The following is a 6,235-nucleotide window of genomic DNA, read 5'->3' as shown; positions in this document are numbered from 1 at the left end:
ATGTTGCCTTATGCCAGTGAAGAGATGCCAATTATAAGGAGCCTCCAACAGGATAACGATCCTAAGCACCCCTCCAAAGTTTGTAAAACTTGGCTACACAGCAATAAGATTCTAGTTCTTCATGGGCCTGGTCAATCTCCCGATCTCAATCCTATTGAGAACTTGTGGCACATTGTTAATATGAAAATAAATCGTGAAAATTGTTGAAATAAGGATCGAAAATGTTCACGATTTATTTCATGCCGTTAAAAAAGTTTAGTCCGTTTCATTTTCTACCTTAAAATATTTTTGGATTTTAAGTTACCTCTTATAGAAAGGTTAACTTTGAAAGTATTTGCTTATCAATACTAAACATGTTAACAAATGAAAATATTACATAATAGATATTTAAAACTTTGATTTTACACAAAAAAATACCATATGAAAAAATTCATTGAGGGGATGCTTTAGTTATGGCCAATACTGTATGTATGTACATATGATTTTGAAATACATATGTATGTATATATACATATGTACCTACATACAAGTTCTAGTATATTATTTTGTTTTCTTAGAATTTTTGTTAGCTTAATTTTTCTTGTTAGTGGTTCAATAAAGCTTAACATAAATGGTGTTACGTCTGAAAATCTAGCGGAATTTGAGTTCTTAATTCGCTACTTTGAATGTATTAAGCTTAAGAGCAATGTTAAAAGAGAAAGAGAAACCGAAAGAAAAATGCTGCTCTCCGGCGAATTTCCTATTATAACATAATACTGTTAAGGCAATGAATGAAAATATATTTGATGTCATCCCCTTTCATTATTTGACTAAGTAAAGTTTAACATGACGTTTTGCCTTTTGGTTACGTTTTGGTGTTTGATATGAACGGTTGGCTTTTGAAATAAAAGAAAAGAACAGATCAATGAAATAATAAAAAGTATATATTTAAAATATATATGTATATGTACATCAAAGAAATAAAAAATAAAAATAAATAACTTCATAAATTTAAACATGTTGTGTGTCATAGCTTAAAATAAATTAAATTTATTACATTTTCAAGCTGTTAGGAGTGTCTTTTTGTAGGTTAAAAACATATATTCAAATTTTAAATATATGTATTTATATATATATATATATATATGTATGTGTGTGTGTGAAGAAAATTGTGAAAAAAGTTTAACCTCATTTTGCTGTCGTTTTTCATAGTCAATACAATTCCTTATATACATATATTTTTGGTGTTTTAAGCAACTGCTAAAAACTACAATTAGGAAATTAAGAAATAAAAACAATAAACAGATATTAAATTAAATGCGAATTGCAATAAACGTGACTAAAATAAATTAAAAAGAATTAAGATCCTGCAAAAAAAAAAAAAAATAAATAAAAAATAATATCCTACGTATTATTATATAAGAAGTGCAACAAATTAAATATATACAAGTGATGATTTAATTTAAAATATTTAAATAAACCAACAATAATAAAATACCATAAAAATTATTAATATAATTTTGGCAAAAAATAAAATGTGTTTTTTAACTTATCAATGTTTTTTTTTGTTTTTTAAATAAATGTAGCATTAAAATCATAAAAACTAAAAAAGGAGAATAAATAAATAAAACATATAGATATATACAATAAATATATATATATATATAGAATAAATACGCTTGGAGCTTCAAAAATTACAACATAAAGTAAAAGAAGGCCTGGAAATCCAAACCAAATTAACACCAAATTACTAAACCTCATATAATAAGGAAAATAAAATTAATATAATATTTATTCCCATAAATATTAAATAAAATAAATATTAAATACACGCAAATCTTATAAAACGATCGATTGGCATCGATTTACAGTAAGTATAAGAAAGTACAAATTCAATGAAAATTATTTTCAATTACACATAACAAAGTAAAAAACAATCTCTTTTCCTTTAACATATATGACGCTACGCTCTCCACTACATAGGCAAAATGTCCTTATATGTATGTATGTATGTATGAATGTATTTAATAACAGTTGTGTTAAAGTTACTTAGTTGCGCTCTCCCTACCTCTATGTGTGTGTCTCTTTCTCTCGAATTGCTTTTTCCATTAGTTACTTTCCCTTCGTATTTATTTATTTATTTATTTTTTCCAAAGTTTGACGTTTGTTTTTCAACTACTTATGAGGTTTTCCTTGCTCCTTCGTGTTTCGTTAAGTTTTTCATTTCCTTTATGTATTTAATTCATCTGTCACTTGGACAAACTGTTATGCGCAGTTGTTAGAAAAGTTCAAATTAAAGAGTCTGTCATTAATTCGCTTTACCTACTTACTCATCCCAAAAAATAGCAATGGATATGTTTTTTTTTTATATTTTTGCAAAACATTTTCCGTCCTCTCTCAACTAAATAAACGGAGAAATGAAGTGCAAAACTTATTGTCCAAGTTCACAGTACAATAAAACAGCCGTGTTAATGCCTCAATACGGTTCTTTTAAAAATCTTTAATCGAATCACCTTCTGTCAAAGCGTCAATTTGCGTTTCATATTTAGTTGAGTTTTTTTTTTTTTTTTGTGGAAATAAGTATGTATTGTGCTTATCTCTGAGTAATGCAATATGGGATTTTTGAGAGGTCAACTAATTAATTAATGAGAGTTATCGCTTGTTATTGTGCAATAATTTATAACAAATTCAAAATGATTAATTAATTTTTTAAATTTCATTAATAAGTTAATTAAGTAAACGTCTGGGTGATTGTAAGTGTGTACCATAAATTGTAGAAAAAATCCAAAAATGTTTGAGAATGTATTTAAAATTCATGGTTCTTTTAAAAATCTTTATGCGAATCTTCTTCTGTCAAAGCGTGTTTGAACTCAGTCATCTGATTTACAATTTGCGTTTCATATTTATTTTATTTGTGTAAATAAGTATTGAGCTTATCTCTGAGTAATGCAATATTCGTTTTTTGAGAGGTCAACTAATTAATGAGTGTTATCACTTGTTATTTTAATTTCTAACAAATTCAAAATAACAACCAATTCGTGATAATGAAAATAATCAGCCATCAGATTTTCTAAATTAATTTTTTTTTTAAATCTCATTAATAAGTTAAATAAGTAAACGCCTGGGCGATTGTAGAAAAATTTACAAAAATATCTCTGTACCATAAATTGTAGAAAAAATCCAAAAATGTTTGAGAATTTATTTTTAAAATTGGAATTGTTGATTTCGAATTTATTTTGCATTTTAGTAAAATATTAGTATAAAATAAGTTTTTTTTAAATGCTTTATGATTCTAAGACGATATAGCTATGTATGTATGTCCGTTTTACTGTCGGTTGAAAACATGATAGTGTCCAAACGATTTATTCTCATTGATTATGTGAGCTGAGCTTCTATGCGTATGAGTATTATTTATTAGTTATATCAAACGTATACGCAATTATGTTGTGTGGCATTCAATTTTGTGATAAAATTTGCGTATACATACATATGTATGTATGTATTAGGGTATTCAATTAATCGGGTTTCTGGTTTAATCGGTTAATCGAGCAAATAATTAATCGAGGTTTAGATTTAATCGGTTAATAATCGATTTATTTATTAAAAATTATTCGATTAACCGAATAATTTATATTTTCATTTCAAATTGAAAATACAACAACGAATTTTGTATACAAAAACATAAAAAATGGCAAATAAGGTATTTGAGATAATTTTTGTAAACATATCGCCTATTTGAGTAATACAAAATGTGCGCTGTTCTATAATCTTTTATAAAAAGAATATAATTTAAACGAATTTTTTCTTTAGATTTAATAAAACTTTTCTTGGAAAAAACTCTCTCGCTGATTGTATATTTTGGAGAAATCAAGAATATTCCTTTTTGGATTGTTTTAGATATTGATTAATTTAATAGTTTCGTTCAGTTATGATAAAAGACTCATTTTAAAAAAAAAGTTTCGTCTATACATGTAAATACAAACAAAGTTTCAAATACATGTAAATTAAATATGTCAGTTGTTATACATACTCACTAAACATGTTTATTGGATGTTCAAAAAATATCTAATTTTAATTTGAAATTTGTATTTGAATTGAAATGGAAAAATAAATACAAAAAAAAATTTAAAGTGCAAAAAAATGAATTTCGGTTAATTGGTTAATCGACACAAATTAATCGGTTTATTTGTTATTTGAAAATCGGCAATTTCAAATTATTCGAACAGTTTACCGTCCAAAATTAATCGGTTAACCGATTAACGGTTAATCGATTGAGTACCCTAGTATGTAGTAAACTTTTAAAATAGATTAAGGGGCGTTAGTGGGCCTTTTAAATGACCAATTATATAAAATTAGGCAGTGTAATTTTTAATTATGTGTAACTTAGTTATGCTGAATTGATTGTTGGTTTATTAGCTTTAAAGTATTTTTCGGAGCTATGACCAATTATGAATCTATCGACATGGAATTTTTTATTAAAACTGGTAGTGGGGGGAGGGTATATAACCAGAAACAATTACAAATTGTATTCTAATTCTCTAAATATTTAGTTATATCGTTTAAATTCGTTATTTGTATTTAAATAGAAGAAATATGTTATTATTTTACCTTTGATTACTACTCCTTTTCAAACAGTTGTTTGTGTAATAACTTTTATTAGGAAATGTTTTATGTAAGTCGTTTAATTTGTGAATCATAATGTCTAAAGAAAGTAAAAAGTCATATACATATGTACATATATTGCACCCCAAAGTTCTTGTATTGCAACTAGGTGTGTAAAAACATTTTATTTATGTGAAGCCGATATTCAAAATATTAAATGTGCAGCAATATAAACAATTTGTTTAAGCAAATGTTCTCACCTTAGTTAGGATTCAATCCGGTCAAAATCCTTGTGCTCCCGGACAACTAATCAAATATTATAATATTTAAAAATTATGTTATGAAAACTGGTTTTAAACAGTACTTTTGTACCGTTTTCAATAAATATGCTTTGATTGAATAAAAACACTTTACATTTGTCTTGACTATTCCAATTTGAAACAAGTCCAATTTGTAACACACAAGTCTAGGACAACTCCTATTTGTGTCCAGTCATTTTATGAGACCGATTTATCGGTATATAAAGCCAGAGAAGTTGAAGTAAAATTTTCCAACAAATTTGTTTTGCTTTTTTATTATTTTTAATATCTTTAGATCACGTTTTACTTGTTTATAACAAGCTCCGCGGGTTTTTTGTAAGAAATAAATTCTAATCATTCAATAAATATTTTTATGCAACAGTTTTTTTTAGGTTTTTCTATTTCATTTACATATTTCTTCTACGATGGAAAAAAAAAACTTGTAAAACGACCTAGCGTGGGTTATATATTGTTGAATTTTAAATACATATTATGGAAAAAATAAAAAGTAAAGCGAAACTTTTTATAAAAACTTACACAATTTTTTGGAATATACATACATTTTATGAAAGCTTAATTCTTTGCCTATCCATAGTTGTTTACAATTTTTAAAACTGACTTAAAGTGTGTGAGTTAGAGGTAGTAAAGTACTAGGACCTACCCTAAAATAGTTTTTTTTTTCAAAATAACTCAACATTTTGAGGGTGTTTCAAAATCTTTGACAACGGTTTTAGTATATCCTCACCTAGGCCTACAACCTCCATTAAGTCACTGTTCAAGTTCTGACAAAAAGTGTTATTTTGTAGCAGAGTGTAATACATATATTTAAATTTAATTTATTTTATTTAGTTTTGTAGTTCACTATCTAACACCAATTACCCTAGGGAGGGGGGCGTCCCTTCATTAACGTTTAAAATAATTATTTTGTTAATTATTATGGGTTTACGAGAGATACGTACATACATTTAGTTACACAGGTGTTGGATAAATGAGTGTTATACGTGCAAATTGTCGTGGTGTGCAAGTAACAGTAAATTTGCCTACACACACATCCATACAAACTATCCAAAGTCAAAAATATTCTAATGGAGATAATTTGCGCACTTTTCTATTATTAAAATAAAATGAATTCTCCCAACAGTAATTAAACACTATTAAACGCAACACACAAGGACTTAAACAAACTAATACATATGTATGTACATATACTCACACACACACACACACACTATGTACTTAGTAAATGAATGAACGAACGAACGAACTAAGGAACGTACATATACATACGTAATTTACATACATACATACATACATACATACATACATACATACATACATACATACATACATACATA

At 26.5% G+C, this 6,235-nt stretch overlaps 1 protein-coding gene across 16 annotated transcripts in view; it reads left to right on the top strand.

The window, feature by feature from the left end:
• The first annotated feature begins 599 nt into the window (after positions 1–599).
• para (paralytic) overlaps positions 600–6,235 on the top strand; it is a 92,369-nt gene continuing 86,733 nt past the window's right edge. For 14 of the 16 annotated variants that reach the window (XM_065509938.1, XM_065509945.1, XM_065509943.1 and 11 more), the window contains exons 1-2: positions 600–1,064; positions 1,566–1,849. The gene's annotated coding sequence lies outside the window, so the exon portion shown is untranslated. Of the gene's footprint in view, positions 1,069–1,565; positions 1,850–6,235 lie in introns of all 16 variants that reach the window. The other 2 variants (XM_065509936.1, XM_065509937.1) reach the window with 2 other exon arrangements.

Source organism: Calliphora vicina, chromosome 4 (assembly GCF_958450345.1).
Source record: "Calliphora vicina chromosome 4, idCalVici1.1, whole genome shotgun sequence".
Taxonomy (NCBI): Eukaryota; Metazoa; Arthropoda; class Insecta; order Diptera; family Calliphoridae; genus Calliphora; species Calliphora vicina.
This window is presented reverse-complemented; position numbering and strand designations above follow the sequence as displayed.